Genomic DNA, 27,252 nt, shown 5'->3' with positions numbered 1-27,252 from the left:
AGTGCGACTGTGGTGCTTCTCGGCAGACGATCCTCCGTATTGTAAGTGAATGTACACGACGTTCCTACACAGGTAGCCCGTGTGACTTTGTGGAACCAACAGAGGAAGCCATACAGTGGATCACCCAACTTGACATTCTGCTATAAGACATGTTTCTTGTCTGTGTATATTTGTAAATATTATGTACTTGTATATATGTATCTAACTTGTTGCAACACGCCAATAACAATAATCTTCTGGTGATCATTCTAGGAATAAAATAGACAAATACACTTTATATTTCTCAAAATCTGATGGAGTTTTCTTAGTCTAGTCAAGTTAACCATGAAAAGGGGGTCGTGTTTGCAAAAGGTCCGATCGTTCTGAATTTTTTATATGTTGTTAGGACCTAAACCAATATTAAAAAACCAGATTTGCAATTTCCAAAGTGCTGTGCGAGCGGCGGTGTACCCAAAAAAACCATGACATTTTCGGACTTTTTCAGGTTTTTCTCAATATTGTGACCGTATCGGCACAATTAATATTTATTTCAAGTGATATGCTTGGTAAGGAAGCAGGCAGCAAGCTCTCTTTGTGTGGATGTTAGGAGTATCATCAGGTTGTGCAATAAGACGCCCGCCAGAGAGGCGCCTTCACCCGCCCACTGGGTGGCTTAAAGAATCCCCGAACTAGGCACACGTCATAGAAGAAGCAGGAGAAGAACACTATTTAGCGACTCCATATTGGAAAACAAATGCCAGCGTACAGCGATGCCAAAGCGATCGGGCTAAATTTAATGCATTTTCGGCGTAAATAAGGCTTGATTAACAAAACTGCACCCGTCAGAGTAGTGTGCTGAATTTTGGTGGAATTATAAAGTCAGGAGTTCTGATAGAAAGTACTCTCCAAGCGAAAGGCGTTGGTAAACAACTTATATAACTCCGTTAGCGTACGTACGCCTAGTAAAAAACCAGATGCCTTCGGGGACTCCCTACTTCCCCTCCAAGCTGATTAATTAATTACTACAGATCCGCCGAACATATCCAATTCCGCATGGCACAGCGCACTTGTGCATAACCAAGTCACACAGTCTAGCGTATTGCTAATTTCGACAGGCTGATTTATCCAGGAGCAGTCGAAATAAGAGTGGGGATGTGCTCACTAAACCGCCCCTACCACCGGGGCTAGTATAAGTTTTTGCACTTCCAGGGAGCTTCAGCATTCGTTGAGGAGCTTTCGACGGGAAACGACGGCCAGTTCGCTATCGAATTACTGCTCCTCTGTATACTATGTGAACAAAGCGGGAGTGAAATTTTTCAGTTTTTTCGCTTATCATTTGTGATAGGCAACAGAAGATTACGGTAATGAGATGTACTTTAGATCTCGGTTGCAAAGTAGACTAAGACTTCGTGAAATATGAAGTAGGGTTTTGTATAGCAACAACTACTTGATAGTACGCAGAATTTCTGTAGGAGAACAAAGAACTGTATAAATCCACGCTGTTTCTGAACAAAGCGCAGGTCAGATTATTAACTGATTAACAGGTAGTGTTCCTGAACTATTAAACCATACAGAAGATAGGGATAGAAAATTCTGCGTCACGCGGATGCTGGGAACGCCCGGATTAACAGTGTAATAGACTAGCTGAAAGTAGCCGATATATTCATCTCCATGTAACTGGCAGTGGGTAAACAGAGAAGTAGTAGGAGTGAATGGTGACACGTGAGCAAGAAATCGATAAATTGTGTAAATTACAATCTAATTTCAGTGATCCGTGTGCTACAAAAATGGATTACGCGAGACAAGATATGGAACTTCTGAACTCCAGGACTACAGGATCCAGCGCCATGGAGTAATCCAACATGGGTAGGCCTCCGGAGCTTTCGGAGGGGGCCGAAGACATCAACCGTTGAGTACAAAGTTATGTTTCTTCTCCAATGCTAGTATTTCTCTTTGTAAATAACAGTCATGAAGTATAGGGTTAAAAATAACATTATAAATAGGCTTAATCCGCCTGAGAATGGTCGGGAATCCTTTTATTCATTTTGGTTTTGATTAATTAGATATGGGAAGGGAGTGATCCTATGTTAGTGTATAGAATATGGGACCCCTTTTAGTGGCTAGATTTGCATGTTATCATATGTTGTTTATTTAGTGCTGAGAAGGAATTGAGGGGGAAAAGGAGTAGAATGCTATGTAGATTAATAATGTAGATATCATCTGAGCTATTGCCTAAGTTACGCAGGGACTAGCGAGGTGACAGAGTCATCAACAAGTGCCCGTATCAAAGGAAAGGCTTGGGCTAGAATCAGCACTATGTTCGTAAATATATAGTTTGTTGCATGATAATATAAGTTTTGGCTGTAACTGAAGATGCTCAAGGAATGACGTGCCGAGGTTTGAACCCATGTCCTCCACTACACTAGTGAGATTACATGTAGAAGGTCTGTTAGTGGTTTGGCAGGATTTAATAATGTTAATTAATTTTGATATTTCTTCTTCTTCTTCTTCTTCTTATTATTATTATTTTCTTATTGTAACTTGATCAGTGTTTTGATACTAATACATTTCAAGCAAAAGGTTAGAGGATTATTATTATTATTATTATTATTATTATTATTATTATTATTATTATTATTATTATTATTATTATTATTATTTTACCGAAGGTATTTTGATTGATGATTTATACCGATAGATTTCGAGCAATAGGGTAGTATCTTATAGGTACACACTCTCGCCTCAGAGGCGGAGAAATAGGAATATTGCTGTGGTCAGTGGCTGACGGAGGGTGGACTTTTGGAAGGAGAGAAGATACGAGTCAAACTCCAGACCTCCAGAGATATGAGAGAATGAAATGTGAATTAACGGTCGAATTTGAGAAATGATTCTCGTGTACTGAATGTATGTGGGCTGGTCCGAGCATTGAATAAAATGTGCCAGTTTCTAATGAATTAATTTGATGGACACAGAGAGAAAAATCCTAGCGGGAAGCAGGTTGAATGGTGTCTTTAGTCTCCGGACCGTGGGACAAGTGTCAGTCATGAGTTATGGCTGAGAGGGGGAGCGTCTGGAACAGGGAAGAATAAATACAAGCAGAAAGGTTGGTCGGACCAACAATCTGGTTTCTTTTGAGAATAAAGACAGCAAGTGCTTTAATTGCCACGCCGTAGACCATGACCCACAGAGCAATATAAACGTTTATTTTTGTTATGACTGTTCTATACATGATTAGACTAATTAGGGCTTGATTACAGTACCCTGGATGGAGACGACCATAGTCTCAGGTTCAAACCTCGTGTGAGCACAGCAGGGATCAACAGCTCGCTAAGACAGCGGGTTACAATGGGTTAATTACAGCCATTGTCTTTATTGATACATGTGTTCGATATATTTTCCTTTTCAGGATGCGTTTTTGTTTACTTATAATCGATGTCGATTTGAATCTAGACTTCGTGAAAGTCCACTGGTAGTGATTTCAAGTGATAGGTCGTTGTTCAAGTCTGTGTTTAATTTTATATGGAAGACTTGAGTCCATTTTTTTCTTCTCCGTGACTTAGTGACGGATTTCTGATATGGTCAGAATGTTCGGATTAATTATGTTTTAATATTTACTTTATTGATTTCTTGAGGTAGTCGACCATTCAAAAGGCGGACATTTTTCTTTTGTGTAAATAGAGTCTAATGTGTAATACGGGATTCAGTCCCATGGAATACTCGCATTGGGGGAACATGGCTTGTTTTTTTTTGTGTGAATATGGTAGGGTACTCAGTGGTTTATGCTAAACCGGGTGATAGCACGCACAAAACAATCGCGATAATACACAAAACAATCTGTGTAGCATACATCCAAACTAATGTAATAGTTAGGTAAGCAATGTTGGACACAGGCAATTCAAATTAATAGTATGTGAAAAAGTGAGATCATATTAACAACCTCTCGGTTATTCTCTGTTTTGGTAGAGAGGGATATGGATATTAACGTCTGTGTCAAAAGGGAAAATTTATTGGATTAGAGAAAGTACCAGTTAACGTTGCCGTCCACATAGATTTTGTCTGTGGAATGTGGAGGTAACACCTGATGTCAATGGCAGCCCGGATTTCTTTCGCTGCTAAAATAAGTGATTGCTTATATCAATAGTGTAATAAGTATCAAGAGTGTATGTAAATTTTGTATTTCACCGAGTGAATAGTAAATTGTTCTAAACGATTTCATGCCTATCTATACCGAAAAACATGCATCCAGAATCCTCTTCCGTTCATTGTAGGCCTTTAAGATAGTTTATGTTTGATAGCCTCTATATGCCGCGAACGTTCTTCGGCCCTGAGGAGTCCGTGTTCAGACCTCAGGAACGGGAGAGTAGCTTTGATCTAGCTGAGTCGTATGGCCGATAACTTCTCATGTGAGTGGATTAAGTATACAATCCCAATGAGGAGAAATCGGCACAGACCAAAAAGATCCCTTGACTATCGACTTCCGTGGAGCATGGTCCCATGTGTTCGTGACCCGAAAGGGTTGGTTTGTTGTCACATGGTCCCATGAGTCATGGGGGACGGTGGGAAAGGTTCCAATATATCAGTCAAGAAAGGCTCTGACCAGTATAGTTACTCTACATACTTTCAAAGCGGACTACATTTTCTACGATTTGAGACCAGGGTGAGCTCTATACGGCCATTGGTTCCCAAGATACTGTTCTTCGAAAATAGGCCATTTTTTCCAAAAAGTGAATTTTTGAAATGGTCATTTATTTTGTGATTATCTTATAATAATAATAATAATAATAATAATAATAATAATAATAATAATAATAATAATAATAATAATAATTGCTTTACGTCCCAGTAAATACTTTTTAAGGTCTTCGGAGACGCCGAGGTGCCGGAATTTAGTCCCGCAGGAGTTCTTTTACGTGGCAGTAAATCTACCGACACGGGGCTGTCGTATTTGCGCACCTTCAAATACCACTGGACTGAGCCAGGATCGAACCTGCCAAGTTGGGGTTAGAAGGCCAGCGCCTTAACCGTCTGAGCCACTCAGCCCGGCTGATTATCTTCTAAAATACGCATCCCATGTCAAATATTAATGGAAATTAAGTTGTAGTAAATTTAATTAGCTTTCATTTGAGACCAGACTTGTACCTGTGGGCCCAGCGGTTCTCTCGAAAACGGCAGATAACCAAAAACAGGCATAAGTGTGTTTTGGGGGGAAATGCAAATAAACTGTTCTCACGTCTTTTTATGGTTTTATGTTTTTTTACCCTAACCGTTATTTGTACACTGTCCACAAGATGCTCCTTTTTTCACGCAGCTAGACATTTTTGTACGCTAAGAGCGCGCACCTCTACTTTCAGGATATGATGGCTCTACAAGATCGGATGGATAAAAGTGAATACGACATGTTCAAAGAGGATCCTTCACTATTCGCCGGTCTGACAAGTTTTGTTCTGGGTTGTGGTCAGACCTAACAATTGAACAGAAGCTGATGCGATCCATGAAGACCTCCGGTGGGTTGACCCAAGGAAGGGCAATCTCCGACAGTGTGCTGGGAAGATGGACAACAGGAATGGTGTTTATGGTGAACATTTGTGAAGAACTTGAAAAGTTTTTGCAGCATATCATGTCCTACTGGAGAGCAGCGTGTAGACATGAGACCTTCTCGAATCATCTGAGATAACAGTGATGTGGAAAAACTCAGAAACTGGTTTGCTCTCCACCCTCCATTTTCCAAAACTGACAGTTTGCTTTCTATCAGTAGTGGTTTACTGACAGGTCCTGAGATTAACTGCCACACGGCCCAGAGAGTTGAAACGGAGGGAGTGACTGTGTTCAGTGGGAGAGAACGTGACAAGTTTTATTGGAAATGGGTGTTCCTGTACATCTGGTTTAGCCGATAAAGAATTTTTATGAAGCTAACTCAGCTATCGTCAAAATAGACTACAGACTGTCTGGGAATTTCAAGATCCAGGAAGGTGTGCGGTAAGGCTGTGTATTGTCACCCGTGCTCTTCAATATCTATGAGAACTGTACTTGAGGAATGGAATGGAGGATTTCCTTTTGGCGGTATGAACATATCGAACCTCCGTTATGCAGGTGATACCGCACTCATTGCTCGTGATGAGAAGGATATGGCAGAGCTGAATGCCAGTGTTCAAATGGGACAACAGATTAACACGAACAAGACCAAGATAATGATTGTAGATACAGCGAGAAATTAGCAGCACAGACATCTTCAAACAATTGAAGAACATCTCAGAAACCCTACAGCTTCGTTCAGTCATTTCCAGGTCAGGTATCTGTGCTCCTGAGATAAGAGAAGAACAGTTATGGCAAAAATGTAATGACCTATTTGTCCCATTTGTAGAAGGATCGCTCTATCTCGTTACCAATAAAAATGAGAGTAGTATCCAGTCTGGTATTTTCGGTTTTCCACTATGGAGGCCAGAGGTGGACTCTTCGTACTACAGATCTGAAGAAAGTAGATAATTTTGAAATGTGGTGTTGGAGAAGAATGTTATGCATACCTTGGACAGCATTTCGCACCAGTGATTCCGTTATAAACCAAATCAACCCCAGAATCAAATTATTATCAGCAATATGTAAATAAAGAGTTTTACAATTTTACACTATGCGACGTGGGAATGATAGCGCAGAAAAGCTGATCATATTTGGAAATGTTTCCGGCAAGAGAAATCGAGTACGAGTTCCCACTTGATGGTCGAACATTATCAAGAGTATGACTGGGTTGAACATCTTTGGTGCAACACGTCTGACATAGGACCGCAACTGAGAGAGATCACGATCTTCAGAATTGAGAGAGAGAGGTACGCAACCCGAGAGAAAGGGCAAGTATGAAGCAGAAGAGAGATTATTTCACTGGCTGGTGGTTGGAATATAGTCACTAGAGTGAATCGAAAGTGGGATGATTGGCGCTGATTACGTGACCCCTTCATTGCCCTAGTAAGATCGACTTTGTTTACAGTGGTCAGTACGCCGGGCACGTGACGGCAACTGCACACGACATGAATGGCAAGTTCATCATTGTGGAGAGTGAGGTTATTGTAGCCACACCAGGTGGAAATGTCGGTACTTTTGCAAGCTTCTCCGTTCATTATCTAACTTCCATTCTGTTGCGAGACCACCAGACGTACAAAGTTGTTCATGTTTCCACTTTCCATGCGTTTTTCTCTTCTCGTCCTGCACGTGGGAGCGGTGTAATCCACCAAAGGTATCCCCTGCATGCCGTAGAAGAGGAACACTTAGGCCTACTTGTGTCTGGCGTCCGGCTCCGCGATATAGGGGGAAACGTGTGGACCTGTCACCTGGCGGCCCCGGGTTCGATTCGCGGCCACGTCGGGGGATTTTATTTGTAAATGATTAATATCCCTGGCCTGGGAACTGGGTGTTTGTGTCGTCCTTAACGTTCCTTTCCTCACATTCAACACTTTACACTTCCCCTATTTACATAATACACGCAGGTTCCTCACATAAGGTGCAAGTAAGGGCAAAAGATCTTCATAGGTCGACGCCCCGAACAAATAGCATTAAAAAACACTTGTGTCTGGCTCTTTCTAACTGACTTTCTTTGGTCAACTCTGGGTCTCTTCCGACCTGGAAGGTTTTAGGTTTGCGAGGCCTGGGGAGTCTTTCATTTTCACGCCCCTCCCTCTCATTTGCCGGTACGTTCATATTTCGAGCAATCACACCTCTTCAGTTTTCATTTCAGATTATTATTCATGGAGAATGTTTGCCAAGTTGTACTTCATCACTACCAACAGCATTCGTTTCCTTCCTGATCTTTTTCGAATTACAGGAGATAGCCACTTTGTATGGATTTAGCCAGTTTTACGGCTGAACAGTGAACGATGTGTTCACTATCGTGTGTTTTTGTTGTGGCTGATATTATGATAAGTTGTACGCAAATGAACATATGTACAAAGATGAACACAAACACTCAACTCCCGAGTTGGAAGAATTAATTAACCAGTCAAAGTAAACATCCACAACACGGCCGGGAAAGAAAGCGGGGCGCTCTGAACCGAAGACCACTACAGTGATTATTGACCTAGGAGTGGACTACGTATATAGGTACTTGTTATATTCCCGTCCTTGGTGGGTCAGTTTTTACAAGAGTGGTGGCTGAGATTGACAGTAGGCAATGGTATGATGATAAACGGGGTTAAAAGTTAGGTTGTGAGTTTCACAAATAGGAAAAGTCCTCTCAGTTTTAATTACTGCATTGATGGGATGAAGTTCATTTCGGGGAAAGGAAAGATCTTCATTGGGGTAACCACATAAATGGGATAGTAAATAAAGGGTACAGATCTCCGCACATGATTATGAGGGTACTTAGGGGTTGTAGTAAGGATGTGAAGGAGAGGGCACCGGGCGAGTTGGCCGTGCGGTTAGGGTCGCGCAGCTGTGAGCTCTCATCCGGAAGGTAGTGGGTTCGAACCCCACTGTCGGCAGCCCTGAAGATGGTTTTCAGTGGTTTCCCATTTTCACACCAGGCAAATGCTGTACCCCTTCCTTCCCATTTCTAGGCCTTTTCTTTCCCATCGTCGCCATAAGACCTATCTGTATCGGTGCGACTTAAAGCAAACAGAAAGAAAAGGAGAGGGCATATAAGTCTTTAGTAAGACCCCAACTAGAGTATGGTTGCAGTGCCTGGCATCCTCACCACGATTACCTGATTCAAGAACTGGAAAAAATCCGAAGAACAGCAGCTCGTTTTTTCTGGGTGATTTCAGAGACAAAGGAGTAAAGTTAAAAAATGTTGGTAAGTGTGAGCTGGGAAGACTTGGGACAAAGGAGACGAGCTGCTCGACTAGGTGGTATGTTCCGAGCTGTCAGGGGAGAGTTGTCCGACTCCATGGCTAAATGGTTAGCGTGCTGGCCTTTGGCCACAGGGGTCCCGGGTTCGATTCCCGGCAGGGTCGGGAATTTTAACCACCATTGGTTAATTTCGCAAGCACGGGGGCTGGATTTATGTGTCGTCTTCATCATCATTTCATCCTCATCACGACGCGCAGGTCGCCTACGGGAGTCAAATAAAAAGACCTGCATCTGGCGAGCCGAACTTGTCCTCGGACACTCCCGGCACTAAAACCATACGCCATTTCATTTTTTTTTTTCCAGTGGAGAGATGGTTTGGAATGACGTCAGTAGACGAATACATTTGAGTGGTGTCTTTAAAATGCGGAAATATCACAATATTAAGATAAAGCTGAAATATAAAAGGACAAATTGGGGAAAATATTCGTTTATAGGAAGGGGAGTTAGGAACGGGAATAACTTACCATGGGAGATGTTCAATAAATTTCCAATTTATTTGAAATCATTTAAGAAAAGGCTAGGAAAACAACAGATAGGGAATCTGCCACCCGGGCGACTGCCCTAAATGCAAATCAGTAGTAATTGATTGATTGATTGATTGATTGATTGATTGATCGTGAATTAGTGGGGGTGGACACAAACATATTTATAGATAACAGAAAGTACCGGGGGATCTGGGGTATATACGGTGACGGTGGGAGTGGGGGACGTAGACAACAAAACTGAAAATTATAGCTACAAAATGGTGAGTATTTGATGCTCCAAGAGGGAATTTCGACAGAGAAGTTACGTTTGAGAGTTTACCAACTTAACTGCAGTGTCCACATCCTGACATGAGCTGCATGTACCATTTAAACCACATACCAGCCCTCCTGCCATTCTTTAATTTCTGTCAGTACCCAGACCCACACGAACGGCAGGTAATAGTGCTAACCCTTACCCGGACTTAACTGCGGTAATAAGGGGTGGAGGTCTGTACCGTAGGTACACCCGCCCGGTGCATTTAAAACTAGCTACTACCAACATATGTTGCGCCCCCTCGGGTGAAGATGAACTATTAATTTTTAAAGTAATTTTGTATGTCAAGGTTTTCTAAACTGAATCGTTTATTGATTGTTTTTTGTAATCATAAGTTATCAACACTTGTATCTCTTCGCACCAACTTAATTCGTTAGCCAATTAGAAAATGTGTACATTTATCTAAGTAACCAATTATTTTTTTAAAATATTTATTAAATTAACCAATATAAATTGTGGGTGTGTCAGGGTTTCGATCCAGAGAAATCTGGAACCTTCCTCTCCGCTATAAAAGCTGGTACATTTTGGACTATGTTGTCTTTGTGATCGCTCCAGTTTAGAGTGTCCATCTTCGGGAGGTCCAGCAGCTCAAGGTAGTGGCAGATTCTGCTTAACAGCGTAATAGTCTTTTACAGCTATCTCGAGGGGAATGTTTCAGAGTTTGTTCGCAATGAAACTTTTATTTCTTAATATAATTCTCACTCAAGTCTAAAGAACTTACTCGAAACAGGGAATAAAAAGTGATACTTATTGTATTCCCCTTCAATTTGGTGTCGAGGTGACTACGATTTTGTAACCTTCAAAATCTATCTAGTAATTTCTGTAACTTAAACATTTCTCTCAATGTATTCACCTCCGTAGTATGGCCCTAGCTTCTGTAATATCGGGCCATAAGCTCAAATAATGTTTTTATGTATTTCGTGTAAATTTCTAGGAGTGCAAGTGCTCGCCCCCTTACCATTTTGATTTTCGCCCAGTAACTTTAATGTTTTGTTTTTACCAAAGGCCTTGTAGAATGGGTACGTGTTACCCTTCTTAAATTCTATTTCATTCATTTCATGTTAAGGATATCAGACTGCTGAGCAGTTAAGACAGTGAATACTGCTGAATTTTGTTAGATGTAGGTTGTGCCTTTGATAGGCCTGGAAAGTACAAATTTGTAGTGCAAAGAAGCTCGTTCTATTGGTGTAAAAGAAATTGGGAGATCCATCCCCGTGACTGTTGGTTGAAAGGGGTAGTAGCGCTCATATCAAATTTTTCCAACATTGTTACCCAAGCTAACGAGGTTGTTCCGTACCTGAATTGTTATTTGCTTAGCAAAGTGTAAAGTTTAAAATATGAAAGGAAAAAAAGGAGAGATAGGAATATAGCTCCAATTCTAAAGTTTTAAATTAATCTTCTGACTTTTCTATATCCACCCATTCATGCCCGCAACTTCTTTCATGTATTTGTTCCACAGAATCCCCGGAACAATATCGACGAACGGTTTGTGTCATCAGGCGCCCATTTTATCGTTCTCCATGTTAGGTCCTAAAACATTTTCTCGTATCTCCCAAATGTATGCGTTAGATTGAGTTATAAATTCTGAATAGAGTAAACTTTGGGTACATTTTTAACATTTTGCATTTTTTTCACATACTTACGTGGAAGCTGGAATCATGAAATTTGGCTCGCATATGGCTATTTTCAGTAGATATATTCTTAATTGATTAGAACATTTTATGTTATCAATTGCACAGTCCCCACTGTACAACACTTGCTACGTGTATAATGGAGTCACAGAAGGGGACGCTATATATCGCAAAGTTGATTAGAAACCGAAACGCTCTATATATTTCCTCCAAAGCCAAAAGTAATGTTAAGTGTTAAGAAACAAGATTACACAACGTAGACAGAATAAGGAGCATTGACAAAGAATAATATATGTAATACAAAAAGTAATTTTTATTCTTACCGAAGGTATCCAGCAAACCCAAAATAATCAGCGTGATACACAGCTTCGATTTGTTTTGGAATGCTAGAAAATGAGATGAGCATATCAATTATTAGAAATATTTACTGCAGAAAGCTATTACATACTTATTTTATGCGTTATGATTGAATATCTGGCGCTCGGAACAACCAAGGTAATGTGATATATGTACTGTGGTAATAATACTTCATGGTTTTAGTGATTTTTTATTGGTAAAGCAATCTTATTTTTACGAAGCCAATAACAACAAAATGCATCTCTCAATAATCTCGCATGTTGATTGTTATTATTATTATTATTATTATTATTATTATTATTATTATTAAGTTTCTGAGATGCCTGCAAGTACCTCATTAATTCAAGTCTATTAACGTTATTATACTTTTATATTTATAGATCGCTACAAAACCGACTTGATTTTATATATATAGATAAGGTTTTCATCAGTCGATTTTTTATTGTATTTTATCAAACACCGCGGAAAACGCCCCTTGCATCATATATTTTAAATTGTTGAACTGAAATTTCGACAGCTTGTCTGTAACACATCATACATAATTAAAGGTTTATCTGCGTTTTATTTTCACAAAAGAAATGCAGAAGGTACAAATTTTCAAATTTCTTTAACTTATAAATTTTTAGTAAACTATTTAATTGAAATTTCAGAGCCAAAGCAAGTAGTAGTATTATTAAATTAATGATAAAATGCATAGTATCTTTTAGCTCCTATACATACCGAAAGATTCTCTGAAAGTTTCACCGGAATGTGGCAGAAAATGTTATGCAAGGAACACTTTGTACACGATAAAGTGCTGAAAAATATACAAGGGAGAAAAGAGGAATTGCTAGTTTTGAATTTCCCTCTAAACGCACGACTAGTTCGTTTTTAAAATGACGCTAAGAGCTTCAAAATTGTGGTAGGGTAAAAGTAATTTCGAAAGAGGGAGAAGTAAATCATTTTTAAAGCCGAAAATTGAAAGTTCGATATCTTGGACGCAAATTGCCCAAAATGTCTGTCTTCATTCCCCTTGAGGGGAGTCAAGATTGAAATATTGGCTTTAAAGTTATTTCAGACTAACACTTCAACAATGCCCCTGGAATTATTTACCTTGTAGTTGGCCTAGGCTGTGCATAAGAGGGAGTAACTTGCAGTCCAGAGCAGTTTTAATGCAAGTATTTTTCATAAAACTTTGAATTGCATTTTTTAGCTTAAAATATTATCAGCTCATAGCCATGTAAAAATGCTCCTTGCTACATAGTTCTTATCAGATTCACCTGAAATTTTCTGATAAAATTTCAATATGTACAGGAATTAAAAGTAGTTATGAATTTTATTATCTGTTGAATACTGCCTTCATGTTTTTGTTCCTAAAAAAACTCTAGTCTGTCAAACGCACTAAATTTCAATAAAAATTATAACACTATAAAAATACCTGTAAAAAATACACACTATTTCACGAGTGGTGACAACGGACTGAGCTTCGGAAATCCAGATAACTACATAATTTTGTTTGTCATTATGTTAATGCGGTGTTGGTTGAGTGCTTATAAAATCATCATTTGTTAACACTTGTTCATATTATCATCTAACTCTCTATCATTGACAAGTTTACGCAACCTAAACAATACTGTACATATTTACGCATGATTTAAGTGATTTGATAGAATCTGAGGATGCTATTGTAGAGCGAAACATGCCATTCTTTGTATAATAGTGTGTAGTTTTATAGTGTTATAATTTTTATTGAAATGTTGTGTCTTTGACAGACTGGAAAGTTTTATGTCATATTTAACTAAGTTGACATTGGAAAGTATGGCTTCTTTCTTAACAAAGAAAAAAGTTCCTAAAATAAAACTAAACTAGAGTTTTGTCTATTATTTGAATAATGAAAATTTGAAAAACTTATATCTCCAATGGTTTATAAATGAATGCAAAACCCAGTGTTATCAATAATTGTATGAATATATTGACAAGTCTGTCAAGTTATAACCCAAAAATAACGGAAAATGTAGTCCAAGGAGAATTTTCCACGCAATATATAAAAAATAAACATTATTTGTTAAGAAAGTTGCAACACATCAACTAATCAACTTCAAATTGTGTGTGGTGCTCTATCTTATTATTATACGTTTGTGTTTTAAATTTTTGGTTGACCGATCTCGATAGCTTCAGTCACTTAAGTGCGGCCAATATTCAGTATTCGGGAGATAGTAGGTTCGAACCCCACTGTCGGCAGCCCTGAGGATGGTTTTCCGTGCTTTCTCATTTTCACACCAGGCTATACCTTAATTGAGGCCACGGCCGCTTCCTTCCCAGTCCTAGCCGTTTTCTGTTCCATCGTCGCCATAAGACCTATCTGCCGGGCTGAGTGGCTCAGACGGTTAAGGCGCTGGCCTTCTGACCCCAACTTGGCAGGTTCGATCCTGGCTCAGTCCGGTGGTATTTGAAGGTGCTCAAATACGTCAGCCTCGTGTCTGTAGATTTACTGGCACGTAAAAGAACTCCTGCGGGACTAAATTCCGGCACCTCGGCGTCTCCGAAAACCGTAAAAGAGTAGTTAGTGGGACGTAAAGACAAATAACATTATTATTATTAAGACCTATCTGTGTCGATGCGACGTAAAGAAAAAAAAAATTGGTTGTGATATGAGGTAAATTGTAGAAGTTCAAAATTTCAGTCCTCGGTCCCCTTAAAGGTTATATCGTCGTTGCGCCTGCGAAAAGCTCTATGTGGTAGAAATACTGTCCCGCAGCACAGATATCATAAGGAGCGAGATCTTTAAAATGGCTCTCGTACAATATTGAACATTACCCGCCAAAATTCTAAGCTGAAATATTTCACATAGCGAAATGGTTCCATTTTAAGAAGGGGAGCCCCAGAATTGGGTTTCTAGCAACTGGGTGCGGTACGCGTCCTCTTCCGAGTTGTATCCCTACGACCCAAAGTCTCACGCTCCAGAACACTGCCCTTGAGGCGGTAGAGGTGGGATCCCTCACTGAGTCCGAGGGAAAATCCAACCTTAGAGGGTAAACAGATTAAGAAGGGAAAGTAGATGAACATCAGCCCCGTATTGGTAGCTTTACTGTCACGTAAAGTAATTCTTGTGGGATAACATTCTGACTGTTCAAAGTGTCCGAAAGCCGTAGAAGAAGTTAGTGGGACACAAAACCAATAGCACTGCACGAGTCACGGTAAGTCAAATATTGAATTCGGAACATGGCGGGTTTGAACCATGAGGGCGGCTTTCTTAAACACACTTTTTCAAACACCGAGGGAGTTTTCCGTGCGGTTAATGGCACGTAACTTGTGAGCTTGCATTCGTGAGATGGTGGGTTCAAATCCCACCGTCGGCAGCCTCAAGATGGTTTTGCGTGGTTTCCAATTTTTACACCACGCAAATACTGAGGCTGTACCTTAGTTAACCAGTCTTACTCAACTTACGTTCCAGTAACTATTTTCATAGTTTCCAAAGAGGCCGAGTGTACAGAGTTCTTTATGTCAGAAAATGCATCCACTCGGGGCTGCAAATACCGCCGGCCGGTCGCGAAAGTCAAGCAAGACAGCTGCACTTTGCCCTTTCATTGACGCGTGCCACTCCAGTATCTACAGGCTATCTACTGAGTGGTCAGCGTATTCACCTTCCATCCTCGGGGCTTCAGGTACGATTTGTGACCTGGTCAAGACAGTGACTCGGTTTTTGTGTTGTACCAATATTACCACAACTCATCCACCTTACACAACATTATCCTCCAATTAATGGAAAATGAAGTAAATGAATTGGTCATTTGCACCAAAGTAAATTTTACAGGAGAGACAAAAACTGAATAAATGGTTGAATGATTGTAACTATCAAAGCTGCATTTTGGCAAAGCGTAAAACTAGTAAAGGACATTTTATTCTCATAATATCGATTTCAGATTCCATTTCTGAAGGGCAAAAAAGTTAAATGTTGTTTTCTGGAGATGTACCGTTTTTCAAGTGAATTGTACTTTCTTCTCCTCCTTTACCTGTTTACCCTCCAGGGTCGGTTTTTCCCTCGGATTCAGCGAGGAATCCCACCTCTACCGCCTCAAGGGCAGTGTCCTAAAGCTTCAGACTCTGGGTCGGGGGATACAACTGGGGATAATGACCAGTACCTCGCCCAGGTGGTCTCAGCTGCTATGCTAAACAGGGGCCTTGCGGGGGTATGGGAAGATTGGAAGGGATAGACAAGGAAGACGGAAGGAAGCGGCCGTGGCCTTAAGTTAGGTACCATCCCGGCATTTCCTGGAGGCGAAGTGGGAAACCACGGAAAACCACTTCGAGGATGGCTAAGATGGGAATCGAACCCACCTCTACTCAGTTGAAGGGGCTGCCTGGCCGAGACGGTAAAGGCGTGCTCGGTTCGCCCGGAAGGACGTGGGTTCGAATCCCCGCCAGGAAGTCGTACAATTTAAGAAACGAGATTTCCACTTCCGGAGGTGCATATGGCCCTGAGGTTCACTCAGCCTACACCAAAAATGAGTACCAGGTTAATTCCTGGGGGCAAAGGCGGCCGGGCGTAGAGCTAACCACTCTACCCCATCACATGCCGAGGTTAACAATGGTGGAAGCCTTTACCTTCCACTCCTCCAAGGGCCTTCGTGGCCTGTACGGAGGTGACTTTGCTTCTGCTCAGTTGACCTCCCGAGGCTGAGCCTTCGAACCAGTTTTCAAATTTTGTGGCAGAGCCGGGAATCGAACCCGGGCCTCCGGTGGTGGCAGCTAATCACACTAACCACTACAGCACAGAGGCGGGAATTGTATTTTCTTAGAAATTAAACAGACTTTTTCATCCCTGTCTTTTTAATTTGTGTTTTAATTATATTCTGCCATTACAATGTCTCTTTTCAATCAGTCTGTAGCACTTAGAAATCATAAAATTACGGAAAGATCCCAAACAATGCACATAAATCGTTTTTATAAACACAATCTTATAGTATTTTTTCAGTACATTTTATATTACCTCTTTGAGAACTAACCTTATAACCATTCTAATGTATAGATTATAGTCAGTGACTGTACATTAAGAATAAAACAAACGATAAAATAGCTTCTCTGTAGGAGGATCAGATGCTTCTTCTTGCAGTGCTTCCCGCTCAGTAGTTGGCCGGATGTTCACAGTGTCATGGTAGATACTGTCCTTATGTTGTTTATCCTTTTAATATTAATGGGAAGTTTTCCATCGTTTGTTTGTTCAACTCCTGTCCCGTTTCTCTACGGGGTCGGGTATGAGGTGAGATGAATCTGTCGGGGCCGGTTTTTATGAACGGATGCCCTTCTTGACGTCAACCTCATCACAGGAGTTGATACGATGAAATGAATGACATGATAGTAGGAAGAGAGATGGTGAAACTCGGTGCCGGCACGTAGCCTACTCATGTCGAATAGCACTGAGGGGTCTGCTCAAGGTTTAACGTCCCCATCTGACGGACGAATCACCATCAACATCTTCATATGAGCACTGCGGAGAAGTTTGGAATTTAATCCAGGCTTTTGGCTCGCAATCTACTGATTAGAAATTGTATACCACCACTTCCCCTACCCTGCCGGCCAACATTCTGGTGGTGAAAAATATTTTTGACCAACGGGACTCGAGCGTCTTTCGACTAATCACTTCAACGCCTTAACGATCATGACCACCAGGCGGGCTTAATGGCAAGTTTTCCATTACAGCTTTGAAAGTCGATGAAGCGGTACGAAGTCCAGTCGGCTTAGACACGGCAACATTTTGTGACATTTCTGGGAGGCTGGAGATTCACGTGGACACTGTTAGAACTCAGGGTAATCATATCGAAATTCTATGTACACAGAAATCTGCAAAGATATTTTGTCCTTTTTAGCTTTCCAAAACAAGTAGTTGATAACACTGACTTTTTCGCGTGGATCAATTCGTCCGTATTTTAACCCCAAAGAATATGAAGAAGAAAAAAAAAGGTGGACATACGCCCTTTTCCAAATGACCAATTCACTATTTGCTATTGGCTTTACGTCGCACCGACACAGATAGGTCTTATGGCGACGATGGGACAGGAAAGGCTAGGAGTGGGAAGGAAGCGGCCGTGGCCTTAATTAAGGTACAGCCCCAGCATTTGCCTGGCGTGAAAATGGGAAACCACGGAAAACCATTTTCAGGGCTGCCGACAGTGGGGTTCGAACCTACTATCTCCCGAATACTGGATACTGGCCACACTTAAGCGACTGCAGCTATCGAGCTCGGTCCAATTCACTATATTGTCCCCTGTTAACTGTTGGTAGTCCAGAATTCGTTGCGCTTCACGAACTGGGATGGAAGTGGTACGTATGACCACGATAAGGATGAGGTTTAGAAAATGACAACTGATAATAAATAAAGAACACAGTACACTGCGTGCCTCCTTCGTGCTCTGTTTACGACCGACAGCTTTGTAATTGAAGGTCAGCTGTTGCAAGGCGAGGAAAGTTCTGTCTTAGATACAATTGACTGCTGTAACGATGGTGCAAAAATTAGAAACCGAAATTGGCATTGTGGAATTTAATTAGGTGCAAAATGATCAAGTAATTTGGCTTATACTGGTGACTGGTAGACTGTTCCGAGGAATGTCGGGGAACTGCGCTAGGATGTGCAAGTTCAAGGAAAAGAGCTCACAGTTACGATCAACAGAATTCTGTAAGAAACAAGTCAGCTCGTGGACAAACTATTTTCGTTTTCTTTCCTCATTCCATAAAATTAATACCCGTTCTATTTCGCTATATGAAATTCCAATGGGCCGATTACCTAGATGTTAGGCCTATTTAACAACAACCATCATCATCATCATGAAATTCCACTAAATCGAACGAATTCCTACAATCATTCTTTCCTCGTCACTGCATTGAGACTCTGGAATGCACTCCCAATGGATATTCGGCACTTAACTTCCTCTCGTACATTCAAATCTGCCTGCCGAATGTATTTCCTGGGCATATACAGCTGAGTTGTGTGAATCAGTGTGTGTAGCCCATGCTGCGCGCTTCTTTTATGCATCATCATCATAATCATCATAATTATTACTTTTATATTTCTCCTTTTTATTCTTTTCTCCTGTGGGTGGGGGCGGTAGAATAACACACACGGTGTCACCTGCCTGTCGTAGGAGGTAACTACAAGGGGTCCCAGGAGCTCTGAACTTTTGGAGCGTGCGTCGGCGACCATGGGGCCATTAGCTGAGTCCTGGCATTGCTTTCATTTACTTGTGCCAAGCTCCTCACCTTCATCTGTCCTATCCGACCTCCCTTGGCCAACTCTTGTTCTTTTCCGACCTCGAAGGTATTAGAGCACTCAAGACCTAGGGAGTCTTTCATTTTCACGTTCGTGGCCCTTGTATTTGTTTGGCCGATACCTTCATTTTTCGGTGTGTGGGATTCCTTCCATTTTTGCTCTCTGATTAACGTCATAAAGAGGATGGTTGCCTAGTTTTACTTCCTATTCATTCTTATTAGTATTATCACTTTTATTGTCTTACTATTTTTTTTACAATGCGCTTTACGACCCACAGACACAGATAGGTCTTATGGTGACGATGGGATAGGAAAGGACTAGAAGTGAAAAGGAAGCGGCCGTCGCCTTAATTAACGTACAGCCCCGGCATTTTCCTGGTGTGAAAATGTGCAAACCAGGGAAAGCCATCTTCATGGCTGTCGACAGTGGGGTTCGAACCCACTATCTCCCGAATGCAAGCTGACAGCTGCGCGCCCCTAACCGCACGGCCAACTCGCTCGGCTTACTAATTTGTAACCCGATGTTAATTGTCTATTCTTTCGTTGTAATCAATACGTAACGCACACAACTGTAGTTTACATTTCACCGAGCTCGATAGCTGCAGTCGCTTAAGTGCGGCCAGTATCCAGTATTCGGGAGATAGTAGGTTCGAACCCCACTGTCAGCAGCCCTGAAAATGGTTTTCCGTAGTTTCCCATTTTCACACCAGGCAAGGCTGTGCCTTAATTAAGGCCATGGCCGCTTCCTTCCCACTCCTAGCCCTTCCTGTCCCATCGTCGCCATAACCTACCTGTGTCGATGCGACGTAAAGCAACTAGCAAAAAATAAAAAAATAAAAAAAAATAAAAAAAAATACATTTCCTGCTATCGATTATAGCCGGCCCTGCGGAGTAAGGCTCCGGGCCAGGCCAGGGATATTTTATCTGGATCTGAGGGTTGGTTCGAGGTCTACTCAGGCTGCGTGATTACAATTCAGGAGCTATGTGACGGTGAGATGGCGGCCCCGGGCTAGGAAGCCAACAGTAACGGCCGAGAGGATTCGTCGTGCTGACCACAGGACACCTCGTAATCTGCAGGCCTTCGAGCTGAGCAACGGCCGCTTTATAGGCCATGAGCCTTCAGGGCTGTTTCTTTAGCTGTCAGTTATAAGAAGTTCTTTTCACTTGTACCATTTGGTGCCGCCACTCCTGTCGGGCTTTACGTCTGGTGGTGGTGGTGATTATTGTTTTAATGGGAAGTTCAACTAGGCAATCATTCTCTATAATACACTAATCAGAGGGAAAAATGGAAGGGATCCGACACTTCAAAAAATGAAGATATCGGCCAAAGAAAGACAAGGGCCACGAAGGGAGTAAAAATGAAAGACTCGCTAGCCCTCGCAAACCTAATAGCGTCGGGGTCAGAAAAGAACGAGAGTTGACCAAGGAAGTTCGGATAGGATAGATGAAAGTGAGGAGCCTGGCAACAGTAAGTGGAAGCAATGCCAGGACTCAGCTTTACGTCTCCATCCGATGGACGTCATATGCTCTCACTGCGGAGAGGTATGAAATAAAATCCAGGCTTTTGGCGCGTAATTTAGCGATTAGAAATTGTGTACCGCCACCTCTCCTACCTTGCCGGCCAACATTCTGATGGTGAATTTTTTCGACCGACGGGACTCGAACCCGCTAACCACGGTGTCAGACTGTCTTCATGGCCAACAGATGGGCTCATCTCCTCGTAATAGAAACCAGAGGAAAAGGAGTACTTCGCGCTGGTACATTTTCTCCGCTGCGCGGAAATTCATAGAATCATGGATATTGAACCCATGACCTTTGTGCCCTAAGAACATTATGCGTAAATCGACAATCATTTAAAAGTTGGATTCTTGATAGTATGGATTTGACACGTGACGAGGGGGTGATTACCTTCGGTCCCACGCTCTGGGGTACGTGACGTCAGCCACACGTGTCAACGGCGGAAGAATCTCAAGTCATTTTTGTGAACTATTTCAAAGCGCGTGTACATGGCGTGAACCAAGCCAAGTCAAAAAATATAGTGCCTATCAAAGGGGGTCAATCATCTCACAAATCGAACCCGTAAAAGTTTTAAATGTCCATGAACACTACCGCCAGAAATGTAGCAAGCATGTAGTCACTTTCAAAACTCTTGAAATTACAGTTTAGGTAAGTCAGAAAATTTATAGAAATTTTCTTGGCGGCAAAGGGAGATATCCGAAGAGAGGGGGTAACTGCTATAAATATGAAGGGACGCCATGACGAAGTCTCCTTCGCCGGTATTTGTGATACAAAGCGGACGAAAAATTGTTGAGCTGCTCTGCGAAATCAAACAACGAAAGTAGACTGAGTTCAACTGCAGATTTTAGCCATTGTGGCTAGGTCTTGAGTCCATGAGGAGATAGTTTTCTTGAGTGAAATAATTGTACCAGATAGGACGGTCAAAGTACTGAATAAATTCTAATGTGATTAAGTAATTCGTGTGCCGAAATAATTATAGTCCATCGCGTGCGCCCAGCAAACAAGTGAAGGGTATTTTCTTTTTTTTATGCTTTATTCCAGGAAACCTGAAGAAACATAATGGTTTGTAAAGCCATGAATGTAAAAATGGCTAAATAAAATGCCAGGGTCGCAGGTGAGCCCTATGACGAACACTGGCGTGACTACATGAGGTAGTTGACTTTCCATCTTACTACCTCTTATATCTTGTCTCATGATCTCAAAAAGTGTATTTGAATGGGGATATACGACGCAGTGGTCACCCTACTAAGTTTTGTAAATGTGAGAATACGACTAAAAAGAGTTATTTGTTTTATTTTCCACTTGGATAAATTTTTGAAGTCTTGCGAGTGCCGTATAATGTTGTAAAGGTTATTGAATAGGGTTCCGAAGTGATGTCCAATGTAGATCGTCATCCGTGTGAAGTGTACTGCATATATTTTGTGATGCCAAATTAAGATGTTCATTCGATGTAAAATTTTTCTGTCTGCAATTTGACGTTAATAATAATAATCCATGGTCACTCATTTTCAATCGAGTGGAAGCGCGCTGTCGGGTGAGAACCTAGGGTGATGAATTTGGTCACGGAGAGAAACGTTTTTCTATGCCCATTTTGAACTGTGTCTGACTGACAATAAAAAGATCTAGTAGAATGTTTCAGTCATTCTGTTCGTAAAAATCAAGTTATTAAATACGATCTCATTTATGCGAAGTTATTCATGAGTAATGCATTGTGCCATATTAGACGTCGAGATTTCTAGTAAGGATTTTATTCCAGTTCTTTGTCGATGATAATTGTGGAGCTGGGAAACAGGGGTTAGTTTTGTTGTTATGAGATTTGTGAATCAGGTTGGACCTGTCATTGAAGCCGGGACATGGAAGCCCGAGGAATGTTTTATATGAGTTGAGATGAGATGTGCGAATCAGGTTAGAGTCCTGTCATTGAAGCCGGGACACGATAGCCCGAGGTATATTTTATAATGTTGGGAATGGAAAGAAATTCATAGAAATCCATAGCGGTATTAATTGGCGACGCGTATAATTAGTGTGGGCATCTTGAAGCTTAATCTGTGCATTTTGTTGATTAGAATATCGTATTTGTTTAATTATGTCGGCAGAGTTTAAAGAGAGCATTTTGAGAAGCCAGTCAACTGTGAGTAAACCAGGTGTTTCATGTAACTGCCAAGCGAACTTGGGGGATGAGAGACCTCAGCTATGATAACGGGACAGGCGTGGAGTTGAGATTGTACTGTATTCTCGGCCGGGGAAAACGTTAAAATGCTGGATTTTAGTTGAAATTCATAGCCGGTAATGATCTGAGTATTGTGAAATACTGTAATTGGGGACGTAATGAACATTTGAAATCACGAACTTTGAGTATAAGGAACAGAGTAACCAAATTCAGGGTTGTCCAAAATATAGAGCGATGGTTGTGATGATCGGTTTGTCTGTGAGGGGTGTGCAAAATTCATAATGGTATGACGAGAGATGACATCGTAATTATATGGCGAGTTGTTTGGTTTGTACGTAGATTCATAGGATATCCAAGTGTTTATAACGGTTAGGACTAGATTAGATTTTAAAGTATGAAATCATGAGACAAGATATATATAACTGGACATGAATTATGTAACAATTCTTTTCCAGCCAGATAAATATCACCAGACTGAATTCACATCACAGCTGCGTAGGAATTTGTGAAGAAACCAGAGTCCGCGGAGATAAAAATTACTGTTCTTTAACATTTCGATAAATCATTTAAATTTATTTAATTATTAAATTCAGTGAAACCGCATTTTGAAATAACTTTAATCAAGCGAATAACTTGGAGATGCATTCTTGAAATTTTAGTTTGTTTTCTGGGGAATATTAAAAAATAAATTAACGAGTAAGGGGACATATCCGAAGGAAATGGATTTTACTGCCACAAAGTTTGTGAGCATTGCTATTGTTGTAATTATTGAACTTTGATTGATTGAGCAGTGAATGTGCTGGGGATAGTAAAGTGGAAACTTTGGTCATCAACCGATGTAACTTAATTATGTTTAGCCTTCAGCCTAGAAACTTGGATGGTCAGGGGGTCATCAACCTCAGTGACTTAGATTAGGGCCGTATGCCATTGTAGCCTCATTTCCTTACGGTCATCACCCACAATGACTTTAAAGTAACTTAGAAGATTAGATGTCGGTCCATGACATAGACGCAGGTCACATCGATTCAATTAAGGGTCCATGCCGTAGAACCACTGTGTGGCACACACCGATTGGACGGCCTTAATTATACCCGGAGTCCAGAGTTCGTGTTACGAGGGCTGGACCATAACGAATCATTATGATGGTACATGTGGTCTCACATGGAAGCCGAATTTAAGGATTTCCAGACTTTCCTTTCTTAAATGATTAATAATTGAGACAATGGTTTCTAGTAAGAATGCCCGTCAGGCAGTTACGTTAAAGTCTCACACCAGTGTTCTGACGTTTATGTAAACATGATTGTGGTGTCCAGTGGACACAATTGACTTCTATGATACCATTGACATATCAGATTGCTTCATAATTTTCCTGAATAAATAGGAATCTTTTAAATAGGCCTTTCATTCCAGTAGATAGATTAGAATTACTGAACCCTACCTTTATCTCAGCAAGTGACGAAGAACCCGATACGACCCAAGAGACAGATCTCATGAACTTTGCTGATAGGTAAGGAAGGTAGGTATCCCTCAATATGGACCTAAAGGGTTCAATATGTAGCCTATTTGGGCTTGAGAGCGAGTACGGATTCTTTGGTTGTACCCCTCTTAGTAGCCTTTTACGACATCAGTGGGTATGGATAATGCATTTCTTGACTCCACGCGAAGGAGAGATACAGAGTTACGATCAGTAGCGGTTATTAGGGGTAACGAGGTGGGAAAGTATCCCACCCCCGCCCCCATTTTATATTTTTTAATTATATTTTAGTCGGATAGAACTAGGAATTATACTAATTATTAAAAAAAAAGTAATTTGTAGAGCCCTGTTGTCTTAACAGGTAATTCTTTCGTTCAAATAATTTTATTATTAACGAAAGTATTGGCGAAAATACGGACAAAATGTCGTTCGTTGTGGCTAACTGATTTGTGTAGCCCACGGCAGGTAGTGAACACTTTGCATGTGCTGTGAGGAAGGGCAGTAGGAGTGTAGATTTCCCAAGGTCATGGACACTGAGGTGTAATCAAATACAGTAGAGACAATACGCGACACTCAGCGAGATATCAAGGGACAGCTATTAGAGCTTTCTCTAGCGGGTAGACCTGAGAACTACTGATTCTGTCATAACAGCACGTGTATTTGTGTGTAAAGTTTTGGTGTTATTTATGCGTTTTCAGTGAGTTAACATAATTAAATAATAGCGTGTGTCATTCCTTGATATCTCCTCTCAACATGAGGGGAAAGGTATGTGCTGTGTTTGGCTGCAGTAACTATGAAGTAGAGAAGAATGCGCGGTCTTTCTTTCGCTTCCGTCGTGACAAAAAAGTGCAAGTAATATTGTGTTTGTATATATAATATTATATATTCTTCCAGTGACAAAGATATTTTTATAGTACTTCATAATTTTCTGACCAACTCGACCCATATTTTAACTGGCTTAAAATATAATACGCATATTTTATTGTATAGTGCAGCAGTTAACCTTCAATACCGATGTGTTATTGTCGGTGTGATCTGTGGGTTTTGAAATGTCACAGAAGTGATTTGGACAAGGTGTACAAGAAAGAAGGGACGTTACGCTTATATACGAATTATAAGATCTGTTCAGATCATTTCCAGGCCAGCGACTTTAGAAATCCTCGACTGTACAACCAAGGGCATGTTACATTTTTACTCTAATTGTACGTAAATATTCCTCAAAGTATCACTATCGACAACATTTACATACTTTTCTTTCTTTCATCCCTCTTCTCATATTAAAGCTGGGATTTTATAGATTTTTTCTGTTAGTAGGCTTCATGTTAACAGGAAAATTGTTCAGCTTTTAAATGTTAATTCATTGCATCATGTGTGTAAGGAATGTGCCGATATTTTTTTTGACAAGTGTCTTAATGTGATTATACAATGTTTTTTAAATGAGAAAAAAGACAAATCTAACCGTAAAAGTTCAGGCAGGAATGCTAAAGCAAAAAAAAAAAAAAAGTAATGCCACAGCAGTCCATTTCACATCTTGTTTTATATGTCTAATTTCAGTCTTTAAATAATAACCTTTTAAATAATTTTTCATTCATTTATCCAGAATTGCTTTAGCAACTTCGAAATTAATATCTCAAAAAGACTTTCTTTCTAGACGTAATTTATTTATCCATTTCCGTATATACATTTCCATTGATATTTGAATTTAGCGCGACTTTTCAGGTGAAGTCACTAGGAGCGCCACCGTCGAATTGTCTCCCATTGTAACAAGGCTAAATCCGTAAGTGTCGCGTATTGTCTCTACTGTATTTGGTGTAATTTACCGCTTGCCACGCGCATTCGTCAGTCTGGCAGTCTCTTTAAGGGCCGTCCACAAGTCAGCGAATTTTTTGTGCGGTATAGTTTGCGCAAAATAGACTGATCACCGTGCAGCGTCCACACAAAGCAAGTAAATTTGCGCAAACTTCAGAACATCTTTCATTTACACCAAATGCACACATAACGAATTTATAATTTGTATTTACGACTGCCATCAGTACCATGCTATGGAATCCTTTATAATTGTAAAAATACGAATCACTCTCTGGCGGTGGTACAATCATGACGTGTGTACCATCAACGGCACCCAAGCAATGAGGGAAAGTCCATTTATTCTGAAATTCTCGTGCTATTTTGTCTCCATTCCTCTTACGACCTCGGAACCTTAAAAAATATACTTTTTTCAGGATGAAAGTGAGTCAGATTGAGTAACGGACCATCACAATCATCAGCAAGCAATTCTGTACCGGATCGTCCACCTCCTGACCTAGACGTCTAAGCTCCTAACTTACCGCCCGGACAACTGAAGAGGAAAAGAAGCAGACATACTAAGTGGCATTGGAAAACAACTAACGGCAAGAAGTGCTGAAGATCAACACGACATTTATGACTCATAAGCTTCGACATTTACCGAAAGATCAACGCATTTATGTAGAAAAAATAATCAATGACCCTATTTTTGAAGCAGAATTAGGGAACCTAAACAAAAATGGTTGTATATATTTATCTACGAGGAAGATGCCTTCAAATGTGCCTGCTTATAACAACAGTTCTCTGCCATCCATCCCGTCAGTGTCAGTTAACTGCTATAATTGTAATAATTGTTTCTTAATAAACATTGATTTTTAAATTCCTTCGTGAATTCCTTGCTTATTATTATAGACAATGCTTGATGAGAAATTGCCATCGTGAATGTCAAGACTCTATACGGTCTTCCTGTAGCCAAGAACCTTAAAATGCAAATCAGTCTTTCGTGTGGAGATACAGATACGCGCATCACAGTATTTTGTCGGTCAGTTAGAGGCGTTGTCAGACGAAGAAATTCAGTATACCCGTAATCATCCATTCTTAAATAATTACACTTAAGTTTTTCGTTAAATTTACATGTGAATATATCTCTTTTCAAGAGCTTTATTTGCTCCATTTACTTCTCTTCTATAACAGCAAACAGTAACAAAAACTGTAAAAATCGCCACTTGTCCACTCAGTAGCGGCGATTGGTGATTAGAAGTGGGGGGGGGGGGATATACATACAACAGTTTGATATTTTGATTCAATACTATACTTTCACCAAAGAAACGTCCGACTCGTTGGCTGAATGTTCAGCGTACTGGCCTTCGGTTCAGAGGGTCCCGGGTTCGATTCCCGGCCGGGTCGGGGGTTTTAACCTTCATTGGTTAATTCCAGTGGCTCGGGGGCTGGGAGTTTGTGCTGTC

This window comes from Anabrus simplex, chromosome 3 (assembly GCF_040414725.1).
Source record: "Anabrus simplex isolate iqAnaSimp1 chromosome 3, ASM4041472v1, whole genome shotgun sequence".
Lineage (NCBI taxonomy): Eukaryota > Metazoa > Arthropoda > Insecta > Orthoptera > Tettigoniidae > Anabrus > Anabrus simplex.
The sequence above is the reverse complement of the archived record's forward strand: the minus strand, read 5'-3'. Positions refer to the sequence as shown.